Here is a 20,000-nt window from a genome sequence, read left to right as displayed (position 1 = left end):
ACAGTCTTATGTTTTTGAACTTCTTCACAAAGTGACACATGATGAACACAAACTCTGCGGTCATCTCTCTCCAGTCCTCTCTTACCAATAGATAAGCGAGAGTCCATCAAAACGCTCAAACTCTCGTCCTCGTCCTCCTTTCGGCATAACAACAGTAGACTAGTAGCCTAAGTGACAGAAAGCTAATGTTTTTTAACTTCACCAACCATAGTAGCCATATATAGGGCGCGGCGTCCTATAGGGCTACTTCAACCCAAAAGAGACACATGATGGTGTCACAACACAAACTCTGGAGTTGTCATCTCTCTCGAGTTCTCCCTTACCAGTAAATTAGCGAGAGTCCATCAAAACGCTCGAGTTCTCGTCCTCCTCCTTTCGAAAAGGGCATAGCATCCAAATATTTAGCTCCCGTGACTGCTGGCTCAGTTGTTTTTTTCCGCACCACAACAACGATCCCCGGGCCCCGCGGGATAACTTTAACACTTCACTCTGTCCATCAGTTGACGCGTCGACGTGCCGCGCTGTTCCTTCGCTGAGTGTGGTGATGTGTCAGCGCTGATTCATTCCGCATCAAATCAATGATAACGAGATTGCTGCCTGGCTGCAACAGTAGCTAGATGAGGGCGGGAAACTCAGCTCAACTAGCGCATTGTCTAATCTGGGGGACACGTGGAGGTTTGATGTTGAGCAAACCCTTCTGTTCAACCATATCAGGATATTTTCATTGGTCCCGCACACAGTCGTTATTACTTTTTATTGTTCTCTTTCTTATAATAACAGCCGCGCCTGTTTGTTCTCATGGGAGAGCGTGTTTTCAGTCTCATACAACAGATGCTCGTGGACAGAGAGAGAGAAAGAGAGAGAGAGAAAAAGAGAGCGAGCGAGAGAAAGAGAGAGACAGAAAGAGACAGGACATTTTGAGGTTTTCACTTTATATAGACTTTGTAGTTGACCTCACTTGCTTTGGCAGATGAGACATGTTTCCCATGCCAATAAAGCCCTTGAAGAACATTGAATTGAAGAGAGAGACACAGAGAGAGAGAGACAGGGATTTTGTGGACCAAAGCAAGTCAAGGCAGGCGAAGCTCGTGCGAGGTCTCAACCGCCCCGGGTGCAATGCGCGCTGGCCACGTCTCTCCCATGTTGCTGTAACTATCTACTCGCCAGCAGAGCAGTAACCTGCCTGGTAAGGTGAAGCTCAAGAATAGCCAGCGGGCCGTGGCAGCCCCCGTGCGTAATAAGAGGCCCCATTCTACTCAAAAACAAACGTCATTGTAGTTATATTGTTGGACTATGAGACGATTAGAACCGAGTTTGAATCCCCTCTCATGAGCAAGTCGTTAATTGGCAATTAAGGAGGGCAGGGTGTTTTGATAGGCAGGCTATGGGCCTTGATCATGGGGAGTAGGGCGCCATCTGGGACGCAAATCCTAATTCATTGGCCATTGAGAGGGAAGGAGCCGTGAGATGTCTGACTCTTGCTATTTAACAAAGCATAGTAGTGAGAGAAAGAGGAGCGAATGGGTGGGCGAAGTAGGGTTGGATGTATAAGGGTGACCGCATTTAAAATACCCAAATGTATGATTTCGCGGGATCATGTAGCCTACATTATTTATTCGCTGCACCTAACGTGATTTGTTGACGATATGATATTGGCCTAAGTATCGCCTTGACTCTGCGCAGAATATCAGATCTCAACGATTGGAGAAGTGTTTAACATCGCCAATACCACATCCTTATGATATATATCTTGTCAAAAGAGAAACGTTACTGCAAACTGAGATCCGTATATAATGATGAGAATCTCATGTCTCCGCCCTAACAACTGGGAGGGGGCTTATTTTGGACAGATGTTGGCAAGTGAAAAACCTCTCGCTTCACCTCTTTCTCTGCTGCAGAAGAGACAGGTTGGAATGCCTGACGGAAATATAGATCAAATCGACCTTTTTTGTGTAAATTAGTGGTGTTAGAATACTTTGATAAAATAAAATGTGGGACATGATTTTTTGGTTGCGAGCCAAGGGACAAAATGCAGGGCTTGTCCCACACAATCCGGGACATGTGGTCACCCTAGGTGGACTGGCCTGCCTGGTGACCCTAGGTGGACTGGCCTGCCTGGTGACCCTAGGTGGACTGGTCTGCCTGGTGACCCTAGGTGGACTGGCCTGCCTGGTGACCCTAGGTGGACTGGTCTGCCTGGTGACCCTAGGTGGACTGGTCTGCCTGGTGACCCTAGGTGGACTGGCCTGCCTGGTGACCCTAGGTAGACTGGCCTGCCTGGTGACCCTAGGTGGACTGGCCTGCCTGGTGACCCTAGGTGGACTGGCCTGCCTGGTGACCCTAGGTGGACTGGTCTGCCTGGTGACCCTAGGTGGACTGGTCTGCCTGGTGACCCTAGGTGGACTGGCCTGCCTGGTGACCCTAGGTGGACTGGTCTGCCTGGTGACCCTAGGTGGACTGGCCTGCCTGGTGACCCTAGGTGGACTGGCCTGCCTGGTGACCCTAGGTGGACTGGCCTGCCTGGTGACCCTAGGTGGACTGGCCTGCCTGGTGACCCTAGGTGGACTGGCCTGCCTGGTGACCCTAGGTGGACTGGCCTGCCTGGTGACCCTAGGTGGACTGGCCTGCCTGGTGACCCTAGGTGGACTGGCCTGCCTGGTGACCCTAGGTGGACTGGCCTGCCTGGTGACCCTAGGTGGACTGGCCTGCCTGGTGACCCTAGGTGGACTGGTCTGCCTGGTGACCCTAGGTGGACTGGCCTGCCTGGTGACCCTAGGTGGACTGGCCTGCCTGGTGACCCTAGGTGGACTGGCCTGCCTGGTGACCCTAGGTGGACTGGCCTGCCTGGTGACCCTAGGTGGACTGGCCTGCCTGGTGACCCTAGGTGGACTTTCTGCCTGGTGAAATTATAATTATCTGTCTGATAACTGGTCTTGGAACAAAAATGGCCTAGGTGGACTGGTCTTGGTGAGCCAGGTGGACTGGTCTTTCGGTCCCAACTGGCCCCTGGGGGAGGTAAAGGTTGAGACTGGCCTGCCTGGTGACAGAAGGTTTGTGAGGTATAAAAGCATCCAGCTCAGCTGGTGGCCTGTGAGTCTGTTAGTTTTGACCTCGTGCCAGGTGGACTGGCCTGCCTGGTGACCCTAGGTGGACTGGCCTGCCTGGTGACCCTACTGTGGACTGGCCTGCTTTTGTCTTGGTCAGAAAAGCATGACAATTCTGCCTGCACTCTGCCACCTCGGTGGAGAGACTGGTCTGCCTGGTGACCCAGGTGGACTGGACCTACCGATAGAAGTGGACTGGCCTGCCTCAGTCCTCGCATCATCAAGAGGACTGGTGAGGTGGACATAACACCAACAACTGGCCTGCCTGGTGACTAACTGGCCTGCCTGGTTAGGTCTGGCCTGCCTGGTGACCCTAGGTGGACTGGCCTGCCTTACCCTAGGTGGACTGGCCTGCCTGGTGACCCTAGGTGGACTGGCCTGCCTGGTGACCCTAGGTGGATGGTGACCCTAGGTGGACTGGCCTGCCTGGTGACCCTAGGTGGACTGGCCTGCCTGGTGACCCTAGGTGGACTGGCCTGCCTGGTGACCCTAGGTTATTGCCTGTTTATGGCCTGCCTTAATATGGCCTGCCTGGTTAGGTACTGGTCTCATGGTACCTAGGTGGACTAGCCTGTGTTTAGGTGGACATTTGACTAACTGGCCTGCCTGGTAATGTAGCCTCATGCTACCTAGGTGGACTGGCCTATTCAGCCTTGGATGTAGCATGTGAGCCTGATGTAGCCTCATGCTGGCCTGTGCACCCTATTCAGCCTGGTGATGTAGCATGTGCCTGATGTAGCCTCATGCTACCCTAGGTGGTGCACTGGTATTCTGGCCTGCCTGGTGACCCTAGGTGGACTGGCCGGCCTTGCCCATGACTGTATTAGCCTGGACTGGCATGTAGCCTGGTGCCTCATGCTACCGTGACCACTGTATTCAGCCTTATGTAGCATGTAGCATGATGTAGCCTCATGCTAGGTGGACTGGTGCCTGGTGACCCTTATGTAGCATGTAGCCTGATGTAGCCTCATGCTACTGGTGCCTGTATTCAGCCTGCCTGGTGACCCTAGCATGTAGCCTGGTGATGTGGACTGGCCTCATGCTACCTAGGTGGACTGTATTCAGCCTTGGTGACCCAGGTGGACTGGCCTGCCTGGTAGCCTCTAGGTGGACTGGTCTGCCTGGTGACCCTAGGTGGACTGGTCTGCCTGGTGACCCTAGGTGGACTGGTCTGCCTTATGACCCATGCCTGCCTGGTGACCCTAGGTGGACTGTATTCAGCCTTATGTAGCATGTAGCCTGATGTAGCCTCATGCTACCTAGGTGACTGTGGATTCAGCCTGCCTGGTGACCCTAGGTGGACTGGCCTGCCTGGTGATGTAGCCTGATGTAGCCTCATGCTGGCCTGCCACCCTAGGTGGAGCCTGGTGACCCTAGGTGGATGACCCTAGGTAGCATGTAGCCTGGTGTAGCCTCATGCTACCGTGCCTGGTGATAGGTCACCCTAGGTGGACTGGCCTGCCTGGTGAGCAGGTGGACTGGCCTGCCTGGTGACCCTGATGGCCTGCCTGGTGACCTAGGTGGACTGGCCTGCCTGGTGACCCTAGGTGGACTGGCCTGCCTGGTGACCCTAGGTGGACTGGCCTGCCTGGTGACCCTAGGTGGACTGGCCTGCCTGGTGATGTGGACTGGCCTGCCTGGTGACCCTAGGTGGACTGGCCTGCCTGGTGACCCTAGGTGGACCCTGCCTGGTGATTAGGTACTCCTGCCTGGTGACCCTAGGTGGACTGGCCTGTGGTTGGTGGACTGGTCTGCCTGGTGACCTAGGTGGACTGCCTGGTGACCCTAGGTGGACTGGTCTGCCTGGTCAGTGGACTGGCCTGCCAGGTTGGGTGGACTGGCCTGCCTGAACCCTAGGTACTGGTCAGTACTCTCAGAGTTGGGACTGCCTGCCTGGTGAACCCTAGGTTGGTCAGTACCCTCAGGTGGACTGGCCGGCCTGGTGACCCTAGGTGAACTGGCCTGCCTGGTGACCCTAGGTGGACTGGCCTGCCTGGTGACCCTAGGTGGACTGGCCAGGCCTGGTGACCCTAGGTGGACTGGCCTGCCTGGTGACCCTAGGTGGACTGGCCTGCCTGGTGACCCTAGGTCAGTGACTAGGTGGACTGGCCTGCCTGTGACCCTAGGTGGACTGGCCTGCCAGGTGGACTGGCCTGCCTGGTGACCCTAGGTGGGTGACCCTAGGTGGACTGGTCTGCCTGGTGACCCAGGTACTCTCAGAGGTGGACTGGTCTGCCTGGTGACCCTAGGTGGACTTCTGCCTGGTGACCCTAGGTGGACTGGTCTGCCTGGTGACCCTAGGTGGACTGGCCTGCCTGGTGACCCTAGGTGGACTGGTCTGCCTGGTGACCCTAGGTGGACTGGTCAGTGACCCTCAGGTGGACTGGTCTGCCTGGTGAACCCTAGGTGGACTGGCCTGCCTGGTGACCCTAGGTGGACTGGCCGGCCTGGTGACCCTAGGTGGACTGGTCTGCCTGGTGACCCTAGGTGGACTGGCCTGCCTGGTGACCCTAGGTGGACTGGCCTGCCTGGTCTGTTTTCTGGGCCACTGAGATTGTCTAACTTGTTTGTTGTTTTTTTTTGTGTAAAATTATAATTATCTGTCTGATAATGGAGTCTTAAGGAACAAAAATGGGCCTGTGTGTTAGAAAAGCCAGGGCCGATTTTCGGTCCCAAGCCGCCCCTGGGGATAAAGGTTGAGAAAAGAGGTAACAGAAGGTTTGTGAGGTATAAAAAGCATCCAGCTCAGCTGGTGGCCTGTAGTCTGTTAGTTTTGACCTCGTGCCAGGTCAAGGTCTGGCCTACTTGGACTGGTCTGGTTTGGTCTGGTATACTGCTCTGGCTACCGCTGGGCTTTTGTCTTGTGTCAGAAAAGCATGACAATTCTGCCTGCACTCAACCACCTCGGTTGAGAGACGAGCGCAGTGGCGGACCTACCGATAGAAGAGGCAATTGCCTCAGTCCTCGCATCATCAAGAGGACTGGTGAGCTGGGCATAACACCAACAAATACTAGTCATATTTATTCTATTAAATATATATAATTTCCCCTCTATATTATTCTGTTTATAGTGTTAATATTGTTTGGTTAGATACTGTTCATAGTACCTTTAATAGCTGTGTTTATGGACATTTACAACTGTTATGTAGCCTCATGCTACCGTGCACTGTATTCAGCCTTATGTAGCATGTAGCCTGATGTAGCCTCATGCTACTGTGCACTCTATTCAGCCTTATGTAGCATGTAGCCTGATGTAGCCTCATGCTACCGTGCACTGTATTCAGCCTTATGTAGCATGTAGCCTGATGTAGCCTCATGCTACCGTGCACTGTATTCAGCCTTATGTAGCATGTAGCATGATGTAGCCTCATGCTACCGTGCACTGTATTCAGCCTTATGTAGCATGTAGCCTGATGTAGCCTCATGCTACCGTGCACTGTATTCAGCCTTATGTAGCATGTAGCATGATGTAGCCTCATGCTACCGTGCACTGTATTCAGCCTTATGTAGCATGTAGCCTGATGTAGCCTCATGCTACCGTGCACTGTATTCAGCCTTATGTAGCATGTAGCCTGATGTAGCCTCATGCTACCGTGCACTGTATTCAGCCTTATGTAGCATGTAGTCTGATGTAGCCTCATGCTACCGTGCACTGTATTCAGCCTTATGTAGCATGTAGCCTGATGTAGCCTCATGCTACCGTGCACTGTATTCAGCCTTATGTAGCATGTAGCCTGATGTAGCCTCATGCTACCGTGCACAGTATTATATCATGTCATAGCAGTATAGAGTTATATCATGGCATAGCAGTAAATGCCAGTACTCTTCACTGTCAGCAAGTCAGTACTCTCAGAGTTGGGTGTTGTGAACCCGTTAGTCAGTACTCTCAGAGTTGGGTGTTGTGAACCCGTTAGTCAGTACTCTCAGAGTTGGGTGTTGTGAACCCGTTAGTCAGTACTCTCAGAGTTGGGTGTTATGAACCCGTTAGTCAGTACTCTCAGAGTTGGGTGTTGTGAACCAGTTAGTCAGTACTCTCAGAGTTGGGTGTTGGAACCCGTTAGTCAGTACTCTCAGAGTTGGGTGTTGTGAACCCGTTAGTCAGTACTCTCAGAGTTGGGTGTTGTGAACCCGTTAGTCAGTACTCTCAGAGTTGGGTGTTGTGAACCCGTTAGTCAGTACTCTCAGAGTTGGGTGTTGTGAACCCGTTAGTCAGTACTCTCAGAGTTGGGTGCTGTGAACCCGTTAGTCAGTACTCTCAGAGTTGGGTGTTGTGAACCCGTTAGTCAGTACTCTCAGAGTTGGGTGCTGTGAACCCGTTAGTCAGTACTCTCAGAGATGGGTGCTGTGAACCCGTTAGTCAGTACTCTCAGAGTTGGGTGCTGTGAACCCGTTAGTCAGTACTCTCAGAGTTGGGTGCTGTGAACCCGTTAGTCAGTACTCTCAGAGTTGGGTGTTGTGAACCCGTTAGTCAGTACTCTCAGAGTTGGGTGTTGTGAACCCGTTAGTCAGTACTCTCAGAGTTGGGTGTTGTGAACCCGTTAGTCAGTACTCTCAGAGTTGGGTGTTGTGAACCCGTTAGTCAGTACTCTCAGAGTTGGGTGTTGTGAACCCGTTAGTCAGTACTCTCAGAGTTGGGTGCTGTGAACCCGTTAGTCAGTACTCTCAGAGTTGGGTGAAGGACCCTACGGTGAAGTACTCTCAGAGTTGAAGGACCCTGAACCAGAGAAGGACTCTCAGAGTTGGGTGTTGTGAACCCGTTAGTCAGGACCCTACAGAGAAGGACCCTACAGAGAAGGACTCTACAGAGTTGGGACCCTACAGAGAAGGACCCTACAGAGTCAGGACCCTCAGAGATGGGTGAAGGACCCTACAGTCAGTACTCTCAGAGATGGGTGCTGTGAACCCAAGTCAGGACCCTCAGAGTTGGGTGCTGTGAACCAGAGAAGGACTCTCAGAGAGAAGGACCCGTTAGTCAGTACTCTACAGAGATGGACCCTGAACCAGAGAAGGACCCTACAGAGAAGGACCCCCGTTAGTCAGTACTCTCAGAGAAGGACCCTTAGAGAAGTACCCTACAGAGATGGGACTGTGAACCCTAGTCAGTACTCTCAGAGAAGGACCCTACAGAGAAGGACCCTACAGAGAAGGGTGCTGTGAACCCGTTAGTCAGTACAGAGATGGAAGTCAGACCCTACAGAGATGGCTGCTGTGAACCCGTTAGTCAGACCCTACAGAACCCGTTAGAAGGACCCTGACAGAGAAGGACGGTGAAGGACCCTACAGAGAAGGACCCTACAGAGAAGGACCCTACAGAGAAGGACCCTACAGAGAAGGACCCTACGGTGAAGGACCCTACAGTGAAGGACCCTACAGAGAAGGACCCTACAGAGAAGGACCCTACAGAGAAGGACCCTACAGAGAAGGACCCTACGGTGAAGGACCCTACAGAGAAGGACCCTACAGAGAAGGACCCTACAGAGAAGGACCCTACGGTGAAGGACCCTACAGTGAAGGATCCTACAGAGAAGGACCCTACAGAGAAGGACCCTACAGAGAAGGACCCTACAGAGAAGGATCCTACAGAGAAGGACCCTACAGAGAAGGACCCTACAGAGAAGGACCCTAGAGAGAAGGACCCTACAGAGAAGCACCCTACAGAGAAGGACCCTAGAGAGAAGGACCCTACAGAGAAGGACCCTACGGTGAAGGACCCTACGGTGAAGGACCCTACAGAGAAGGACCCTACAGAGAAGGACCCTACAGAGAAGGACCCTACAGAGAAGGACCCTACAGAGAAGGATCCTACAGAGAAGGACCCTACAGAGAAGGACCCTACAGAGAAGGACCCTACAGAGAAGGACCCTACAGAGAAGGACCCTACAGAGAAGGACCCTACAGAGAAGGACCCTACGGTGAAGGACCCTACAGAGAAGGACCCTACGGAGAAGGACCCTACAGAGAAGGACCCTACAGAGAAGGACCCTACAGAGAAGGACCCTACAGAGAAGGACCCTACAGAGAAGGACCCTACAGAGAAGGACCCTACGGTGAAGGACCCTACAGAGAAGGACCCTACAGAGAAGGACCCTACGGTGAAGGACCCTACAGAGAAGGACCCTACAGTGAAGGACCCTACAGAGAAGGACCCTACAGAGAAGGACCCTACAGAGAAGGACCCTACAGAGAAGGACCCTACGGTGAAGGACCCTACAGAGAAGGACCCTACAGAGAAGGACCCTACAGAGAAGGACCCTACAGAGAAGGACCCTACGGTGAAGGACCCTACAGAGAAGGACCCTACAGAGAAGGACCCTACAGAGAAGGACCCTACGGAGAAGGACCCTACAGAGAAGGACCCTACAGAGAAGGACCCTACAGAGAAGGACCCTACAGAGAAGGACCCTACAGAGAAGGACCCTACAGAGAAGGACCCTACAGAGAAGGACCCTACGGTGAAGGACCCTACAGAGAAGGACCCTACAGAGAAGGACCCTACAGAGAAGGACCCTACAGAGAAGGACCCTACAGAGAAGGACCCTACAGAGAAGGACCCTACGGTGAAGGACCCTACAGAGAAGGACCCTACAGAGAAGGACCCTACAGAGAAGGACCCTACAGAGAAGGACCCTACAGAAAAGGACCCTACAGAGAAGGACCCTACGGTGAAGGATCCTACAGAGAAGGACCCTACAGAGAAGGACCCTACAGAGAAGGACCCTACAGAGAAGGACCCTACGGTGAAGGACCCTACAGAGAAGGACCCTACAGAGAAGGACCCTACAGAGAAGGACCCTACAGAGAAGGACCCTACAGAGAAGGACCCTACAGAGAAGGACCCTACAGAGAAGGACCCTACAGAGAAGGATCCTACAGAGAAGGACCCTACGGTGAAGGACCCTACAGAGAAGGACCCTACGGTGAAGGACCCTACAGAGAAGGACCCTACAGAGAAGGACCCTACAGAGAAGGACCCTACAGTGAAGGACCCTACGGTGAAGGACCCTACAGTGAAGGACCCTACAGAGAAGGACCCTACAGAGAAGGACCCTACAGAGAAGGACCCTACGGTGAAGGACCCTACAGAGAAGGACCCTACAGAGAAGGACCCTACAGAGAAGGACCCTACGGTGAAGGACCCTACAGTGAAGGATCCTACAGAGAAGGACCCTACAGAGAAGGACCCTACAGAGAAGGACCCTACAGAGAAGGACCCTACAGAGAGGACCCTACAGAGAAGGACCCTACAGAGAAGGACCCTAGAGAGAAGGACCCTACAGAGAAGGACCCTACAGAGAAGGACCCTAGAGAGAAGGACCCTACAGAGAAGGACCCTACAGTGAAGGACCCTACGGTGAAGGACCCTACAGAGAAGGACCCTACAGAGAAGGACCCTACAGAGAAGGACCCTACAGAGAAGGACCCTACAGAGAAGGACCCTACAGAGAAGGACCCTACAGAGAAGGACCCTACAGAGAAGGACCCTACAGAGAAGGACCCTACAGAGAAGGACCCTACAGAGAAGGACCCTACAGAGAAGGACCCTACAGAGAAGGACCCTACAGAGAAGGACCCTACGGTGAAGGACCCTACAGAGAAGGACCCTACAGAGAAGGACCCTACAGAGAAGGACCCTACAGAGAAGGACCCTACAGAGAAGGACCCTACAGAGAAGGACCCTACGGTGAAGGACCCTACAGTGAAGGACCCTACAGAGAAGGACCCTACAGAGAAGGACCCTACAGAGAAGGACCCTACAGAGAAGGACCCTACAGAGAAGGACCCTACAGAGAAGGACCCTACAGAGAAGGACCCTACAGAGAAGGACCCTACAGAGAAGGACCCTACGGAGAAGGACCCTACAGAGAAGGACCCTACAGAGAAGGACCCTACGGTGAAGGACCCTACAGAGAAGGACCCTACAGAGAAGGACCCTACAGAGAATGACCCTTGGAGAAGGACCCTACAGAGAAGGTTTTCCCTACAGAGAAGGACCCTACAGAGAAGGACCCTCTTGAAGGACCCTACAGTAAAGGACCCTACAGAGAAGGACCCTACAGAGAAGGACCACAATGGGAAGGACCCAACAGAGAAGGACCCTACAGAGAAGGACCCTTGTGAAGGACCCTACAGAGAAGGACCCTCAGAAGGACCCTACAGAGAAGGACCCTCCTGAAGGACCCTACAGAGAAGGACCCCGAAGGACCCCAGAGAAGGACCCTACAGAGAAGGACCCTTTGAAAAGGACCTCCTTCTAAAGAGTCCTCCTCTCCTCGATATCCAAGGATCGAGGGCCCTCAGATTTGCTCACCCTGTGTCAGACCCATCCTCTCTCACCTCCTTTTGTCAAAAAAGGACCTTTTCCCTACAGAGAAGGAACAGAGAAGGACCCTACGGTGAAGGAGGGAAGTGAACAAAAAGCACCTGTATCAAATTAAAGAGAAGGACAATCAGAAGCAAATTACATTTACAGGGTGGAATCACCAAATAAATGTATAAAGTCATAAAAACGAATTTAGTTTATTATCCAAGACACCCTATAGATAGAAAAAATAAGTAGCATATTGTTTTTAAAAGGTTTGCATGACTTTCTCATTCTATTTCTGTGGAGGAGAAGGGTCTGTGGAGTGGGGGGTCTGTGGACAGGTGGACGGTCTACAGAGAAGGACCCTACTGTGAAGGACCCTACAGGAAGGACATTTACTGTGGACCCAAATAAGGTGAAGGTCTGTGGAGGTACAGAGAAGGTCTGTGGAGGTGGCGGTCTGTGGAGGTGGGTGTCTGTGGAGGTGGAAGGTCTGTGGAGGTGGGGGTCTGTGGAGGTACAGGGGGTCTGTGGAGGTGGAGGTCTGTGGAGGTGGGGGTCTGTGGAGGTGGGGGTCTGTGGAGGTGGGGGTCTGTGGAGGTGGCGGTCTGTGGAGGTGGGGGTCTGTGGAGGTGGAGGTCTGTGGAGGTGGCGGTCTGTGGAGGTGGGGGTCTGTGGAGGTGGCGGTCTGTGGAGGTGGGGGTCTGTGGAGGTGGGGGTCTGTGGAGGTGGGAGTTTGTCCTCAAATCCCCTTTGAGGAATTCCAGACATTCTATGGTAAACATTCTAACTGATTCTACTGGGAACAGAACATTGAGAATAATGTTCTAGAATCATGTTCTAGGAATTTACCCCATCCTGAAGGGAAAATGAAATGTTGGGTGGCATTAGGGTTGCACATTTTGGGGAATATTCAAAAGTGGAAACTTTCTGTGGGAATTAACGGGAATATATGGGAACTAACGGAAATATATGCAAATGAATATTAATACCGTTTAAATGTAGATGTGTTTTGCATTGGATGTATTTACCATATCATATGGAGACAGAAACATAAATCGTTTACCTCATAAATATACATAATTGCAAATGATTAAATCCTTCCAATATAAATAAAAAACAACAATTTAGTTACGAATTGAACTTTAATTAAATGAGTTGACTCTTCACATGGGATGAATTCACTGAACAACAATAGAAAGGGAATATTGAATGATCCCCAATGATCCATCGCATCTCTCAGAAACGTTTTCAACATACATCTGTAAAATGATATTCTAGAAACTAAAGCTTTGGTTGTCTTCCTCTCAGTCTTCCATGTCTTCTCCCTGGACCTCCTCAATGTCCACCCCTTGAACATCAGACTCTGAGGCCTCATCTTCACTGTCACTTTCCAACCTTGTTGAGGATGGCTCGTTGTCAGGCTCAAAAAGCGTCTACTTCGCTAGACTGCCAAGAACATTGCCCTCATCCAGGCCAAGGTGGTGAGACACGGTAGTGATGACACCATAGGCCTGTACGCTGCGGCGTGTTTGGGCAGAAGTCTTCACACTTTTTGATGTATTTCAGATCTGCAGTTTCCTCTGCTTGGAGCAACAGTGAAGTGGGCAGGGTAGTATGGATTTCTTCTCTTACATCTGCAAGCAGAGTCTGAACATCAGACAGGATGGCATTGTCTCCCTCAATCTGTCCACGGGCTACTGCTATAGGTTCCAGGAGTTTCAGGCTGCTTACCACTCTCTCCCAAAATACATCATCCAGGAGGATCCTCTTGATGCGGCCGTCCATATCGGCAGACTGTGATACGGCCATTTCTTGGAGAGATTCCTTCCCCTCCAGGAGACTGTCAAACATGATGACAACACCACCCCGACGGGTGTTGCTGGGCAGCTTCAATGTGGTGCTCTTATTCTTCTCACGTTGCTTGGTGAGGTAGATTGCTGCTATAACTTGATGACCCTTCACATACCTAACCATTTCCTTGGCTCTCTTGTAGAGTGTATTCCATTGTTTTCAGTGCCATCATGTCATTGAGGAACAGATTCAATGCATGAGCAGCACAGCCAATGGGTGTGATGTGAGGGTAGGACTCCTCCACTTTAGACCAAGCAGCCTTCATGTTCGCAGCATTGTCTGTCACCAGGGCAAATACCTTTGTGGTCCAAGGTCATTGATGACTGCCTTCAGCGCATCTGCAATGTCGAGACCAGTGTGTCTGTTGTGCCTTGTGTCTGTGCTCTTGTAGAATACTGGTTGAGGGGTGGAGATGTAGTTCATTATTCCTTGCCCACAAACATTCGACCACCCATCAGAGATGATTGCAATACAGTCTACTTTCTCTATGATTTTCTTGACCTTCACTTGAACTCTGTTGAACTCTGAATTCAGCAAATGAGTAGATGAAGCACGTCTGGTTGGAGGGGTGTATGCTGGGCGAAGAACATTCAGAAATCTCTTCCAATACACATTGTCTGTGAGCATCAGAGGTGAACCAGTTGCATACACAGCATACACTACAAAAAGTAGTGATTCCAGAAGGACCATGATCTGTTGCGATAAAGTGCCTGATTCATAATTTTCACCTTGAATAGAAGTAGAGGGACTTTTGTTAGAGGTTGCTTGTTGTGAGTGCTGAGGGAACTTTATGCACTTGGCCAGATGATTCTGCATCTGTACACAGCTTTTCCTTCTACGTTAGCTACAGTGAAATGTCTCCACACATCAGATAGTGCCCGTGGATTTTCCTGTAAAGATTAGAAAAATAAATGTAAAAAAATAAAAATACAATTCCATGTACAGATAAATAGTTGAGCAGTTAGATTAAACAACTCCTTTGTAAGATAAATGTTGTCAAATGAAACATGTATGGAAACAGGTGAACTAACACTCCTCAGTTAGCAGGCTCAAGCAAGCTAAAACCCACATGGTAGCAAAAACTAACTAGCAGAAATGTTTAACAAGTTAGAAATGATTTAAACAGACTTTGCTGTAGGCTACTATTTACTAGTTAACAAAAAAATGATGTATGTCATATAAAATATATTCCCCTCACCCAGTATTGTAATCAAAACTTACCAGAAAGCATGTCATCCTTGGCTCAGACAGTGTAGTAGTGTGGGCTCAATAGCATCTCATTAGTGTACAAGATCTTGAGAATCAGCTGTACATGTGATGGAAGAATGCACTGTGCATGCAGCGGGTTGAAAATCCATTGAATTGGGGATAGTTTAACCAAAATATGCCACAAAAACCTACAATGGCCTTATTGCCTTATGTGTATCCCACAAAAAAAAGATTCACTGTTATAAACAAACAAAGAAAATATGAATTTAAGCAAAAATTCCCAATATTCCTGGGCTTAACTTCCCATGTAAAATTTCTGGAATTTTTCTGAAAATTTACCAAAAGGTTTCAGACCCTTTACAACCCTATGAGGCACAGAGAGTTGTTTTCAGTCATCGTACCATATACTGTAGATCTCCTGTTCTCCTGTAGACACCATCCTTGGTCTTTCTCTGCCTTGGAAGCACCTGGTGGGTGAAATAGAACCAACTGTTTCCAAACTCGTTATGTTTCCGTTTTGGTGTTTTGCCCTAAGCACTTCACAGCTGATTCAAATATTCAAATATTGATGATGAGTTGGTTATTTGAATCAGCTGTCTAGTGGTAGGGCAAAAAAACTACATCTGTACCCCTTCGGGGCCCCAGCCCCAAGTTTGGGAAACCCAATCTTTGAATTGAAAACATACACTATCAAAGCAGTACTTTGTGTCTGGTTAGACTGTAAACTCTCCTTCCAGACCCATATTAAACATCTCCAATCCAAAGTTAAATCTAGAATTGGCTTCCTATTTCGCATCAAAGCATCCTTCACTCATGCTGCCAAACATACCCTTGTAAAACTGACCATCCTACCAATCCTCGACTTTGGCGATGTCATTTACAAAATAGCCTCCAATACCCTACTCAACAAATTGGATGCAGTCTATCACAGTGCAATCCGTTTTGTCACCAAAGCCCCATATACTACCCACCATTGCAACCTGTACGCTCTCGTTGGCTGGCCCTCGCTTCATACTCGTCGCCAAACCCACTGGCTCCATGTCATCTACAAGACCCTGCTAGGTAAAGTCCCCCCTTATCTCAGCTCGCTGGTCACCATAGCATCTCCCACCTGTAGCACACGCTCCAGCAGGTATATCTCTCTAGTCACCCCCAAAACCAATTCTTTCTTTGGCCGCCTCTCCTTCCAGTTCTCTGCTGCCAATGACTGGAACGAACTACAAAAATCTCTGAAACTGGAAACACTTATCTCCCTCACTAGCTTTAAGCACCAACTGTCAGAGCATCTTACAGATTACTGCACCTGTACATAGCCCACCTATAATTTAGCCCAAACAACTACCTCTTTCCCAACTGTATTTAATTGATTTATTTTGCTCCTTTGCACCCCATTATTTTTATTTCTACTTTGCACATTCTTCCATTGCAAAACTACCATTCCAGTGTTTTACTTGCTATATTGTATTTACTTTGCCACCATGGCCTTTTTTTGCCTTTACCTCCCTTCTCACCTAATTTGCTCACATTGTATATAGACTTGTTTATACTGTATTATTGACTGTATGTTTGTTTTACTCCATGTGTAACTCTGTGTCGTTGTATCTGTCGAACTGCTTTGCTTTATCTTGGCCAGGTCGCAATTGTAAATGAGAACTTGTTCTCAACTTGCCTACCTGGTTAAATAAAGGTGAAAAAAGCAGTCAACATTTTCTGTGAATTTATGAGAGAGTTTTACTATGATGTAAAACGCTGTGAGGTTACCTCATCTGTTGTGACCCGATTATCTCTCTTCCTACTGAGCTCAGACATCTATTCCACATTGGTTCAAACGTAATTTCATTGAACTGACGTAGAAACAACGTTTATTCAACCGTTGTGTCCTCCTCCGTTCACTACCTACAAATGTTCCGGTCATTTCCTTTCAAATCCATGAAGGAAAGAGGACAGGCTACTTCGGGGAGGAAGGTTATTGGGACACAGCCCTAGCCTCCCAGACTGACAGGAAATCCCCATCAGCCAATAGGATGGGGTCTAATGTAGACATGGTTCTGTACAGTATGTTGTGCTCTCTAGTGGTCAACACTGATACTGTCTCCTATACAGAGGGTTTACACTGCAGTAGGGGAATGTTGCACTGCTGAGGTAAAACATACATACTCAACTATATGCCTGCAGCCGATCCAGGTATGAATGCATTTAGTGTGCAACAAAATGAATACAAAGTGTAATGAAAATGGGGAATGTCTGATGTTGGAAAAAGAATGCTGAGTTTGATGTAGAAGAAAGACGATTGATTTTTACCGATGATTAGTTGATCTTGGGTGTAGAAATGGAATGGTGAGGCTAGACTACTGTACTTAAGGAGGAATATCCTTTGCATGCTACAGTATGTCTGTTCAGGTCACACGCCCCCTTGTGGTGAATAGTGTTTCACTGTCAGTCACTGTCACCCACTTGTCAGTCAATTGAACACACTCACACTCACACACACACACACCTCTTAGAATACCTTCCACTACAATAGATCAATCATAGAAGGCTGACAGCAGCTGACAACAGACAACCTTTGAACCCCACTATCACCTCTGCTGAGTCATCACTTACTGTGGAACCCCCAATGTGGAGGAAATAGCAGATAATCAGCACATAGAAACAGAAAACATAGAATATATAGAAACAGAAAACATAGAATATATAGAAACAGAAAACATAGAATATATAGAAACAGAAAACATTCATATTTATTTCCTACATGGTTACACAATCACTTGATGTTCCAGTCAGACGGAGATCTTGTATCCTACAACCAATCAGCTGTCAGTATTTGTACACATACATTCTATCCATTCCATTTAAATTTCTGCTTCCCAAATGTCACCCTATTTCCTATATAGTGCACTACTTCTTACCAAAGCTCTATGGGTCCTGGTTAAAAATAGTGCACTTGAATAGGGTGCCATTTGGGACCCACACCCATCTCATCTCTCACCTACCTGGCACTCCTACAGGGACAGGTGAACACACCTCGTTAAACGGTGGACTCGTCCTGCAAGGGGGGCACACCCACACACCAAGGTTTCAAAGGCAGGTAGTCCTATCCACCTCTATCACTGCTGATCGCCTTTCACATTCACAAGCAGACTGATAAACATGATGACACACACACACAGGGACACAGGAAGCAGAAAGGGCTCATGATTAGTAGGTAGATTAGACAGTGATTAGTAGGGGAGAGAGAATGAAAGAGAGAGAGAGACAGAGAGGGAGAGAGAGAGACAGAGAATGAAAGAGAGAGAGAGACAGAGAGGGAGAGAGAGAGAGAGAGAGAATGAAAGAGAGAGAGAGAGAGAGAGAGAGAGAGAGAGAGAGAGAGAGAGAGAATGAGAGAGAGAGAGAGAGAGAGAAGAGAGAGAGAGAGAGAGAGAGAGAGAGAGAGAGAGAGAGAGAGAGAGAGAGAGAGAGAGAATGAAAGAGAGAGAGAGACAGAGAGGGAGAGAGAGAGAGACAGAGAATGAAGAGAGAGAGAGAGAGAGGGAGAGAGATAATGAAAGAGAGAGAGAGACAGAGAGGGAGAGAGAGAGAGACAGAGAATGAAAGAGAGAGACAGAGAGAGAGAGAGAGAGAGAGAGGGAGAGAGAGAGAGAGAGAGAGAGAGAGAGAGAGAGAGAGAGAGAGAAAAGAGAGGGAGAGAGAGAGAGAGAAAGAGAGAGAGGCATTTGAATATAGGTAGAGAGAAAAGGAAAAGAGAGGGAGGGAAAGAGAGGGGGGGCTCATGCTTCTGTTTGGGAAGCATGTCCATCTGTCTTATCTGTAAGGGCAGATCACTGGTCTGTCCGTCTGTCTTATCTGTAGGGGCAGATCACTGGTCTGTCCATCTGTCTTATCTGTAAGGGCAGATCACTGGTCTGTCCGTCTGTCTTATCTGTAGGGGCAGATCACTGGTCTGTCTGTCTTATCTGTAGGGGCAGATCACTGGTCTGTCCGTCTGTCTTATCTGTAGGGGCAGATCACTGGTCTGTCCATCTGTCTTATCTGTAAGGGCAGATCACTGGTCTGTCCGTCTGTCTTATCTGTAGGGGCAGATCACTGGTCTGTCTGTCTGTCTTATCTGCAGGGGCAGATCACTGGTCTGTCCGTCTGTCTTATCTGTAGGGGCAGATCACTGGTCTGTCCATCTGTCTTATCTGTAAGGGCAGATCACTGGTCTGTCTGTCTGTCTTATCTGCAGGGGCAGATCACTGGTCTGTCCGTCTGTCTTATCTGTAGGGGCTCTGGTCTTGTTAAGACCATTCAACCAGGGTTCTGGTCTTGTTGTTAAGACCATTCAACCAGGGTTCTGGTCTTGTTGTTAAGACCATTCAACCAGGGTTCTGGTCTTGTTGTTAAGACCATTCAACCAGGGTTCTGGTCTTGTTAAAACCATTCAACCAGGGTTCTGGTCTTGTTGTTAAAACCATTCAACCAGGGTTCTGGTCTTGTTGTTAAGACCATTCAACCAGGGTTCTGGTCTTGTTGTTAAGACCATTCAACCAGGGTTCTGGTCTTGTTGTTAAGACCATTCAACCAGGGTTCTGGTCTTGTTGTTAAGACCATTCAACCAGGGTTCTGGTCTTGTTGTTAAGACCATTCAACCAGGGTTCTGGTCTTGTTGTTAAGACCATTCAACCAGGGTTCTGGTCTTGTTGTTAAGACCATTCAACCAGGGTTCTGGTCTTGTTGTTAAGACCATTCAACCAGGGTTCTGGTCTTGTTGTTAAGACCATTCAACCAGGGTTCTGGTCTTGTTGTTAAGACCATTCAACCAGGGTTCTGGTCTTGTTAAAACCATTCAACCAGGGTTCTGGTCTTGTTGTTAAGACCATTCAACCAGGGTTCTGGTCTTGTTGTTAAAACCATTCAACCAGGGTTCTGGTCTTGTTGTTAAAACCATTCAACCAGGGTTCTGGTCTTGTTGTTAAAACCATTCAACCAGGGTTCTGGTCTTGTTGTTAAGACCATTCAACCAGGGTTCTGGTCTTGTTGTTAAAACCATTCAACCAGGGTTCTGGTCTTGTTGTTAAAACCATTCAACCAGGGTTCTGGTCTTGTTGTTAAGACCATTCAACCAGGGTTCTGGTCTTGTTAAGACCATTCAACCAGGGTTCTGGTCTTGTTAAAACCATTCAACCAGGGTTCTGGTCTTGTTGTTAAGACCATTCAACCAGGGTTCTGGTCTTGTTGTTAAGACCATTCAACCAAAGACCATTCAACCAGGGTTCTGGTCTTGTCTTGTTAAAACCATTCAACCAGGGTTCTGGTCTTGTTGTTAAGACCATTCAACCAGGGTTCTGGTCTTGTTGTTAAGACCATTCAACCAGGGTTCTGGTCTTGTTGTTAAGACCATTCAACCAGGGTTCTGGTCTTGTTGTTAAGACCATTCAACCAGGGTTCTGGTCTTGTTGTTAAGACCATTCAACCAGGGTTCTGGTCTTGTTGTTAAGACCATTCAACCAGGGTTCTGGTCTGGTTGTTAAGACCATTCAACCAGGGTT

The sequence above is a fragment of the Oncorhynchus keta genome, chromosome 5, assembly GCF_023373465.1.
Source record: "Oncorhynchus keta strain PuntledgeMale-10-30-2019 chromosome 5, Oket_V2, whole genome shotgun sequence".
NCBI classification, from domain to species: Eukaryota; Metazoa; Chordata; class Actinopteri; order Salmoniformes; family Salmonidae; genus Oncorhynchus; species Oncorhynchus keta.
This window is presented reverse-complemented; position numbering follows the sequence as displayed.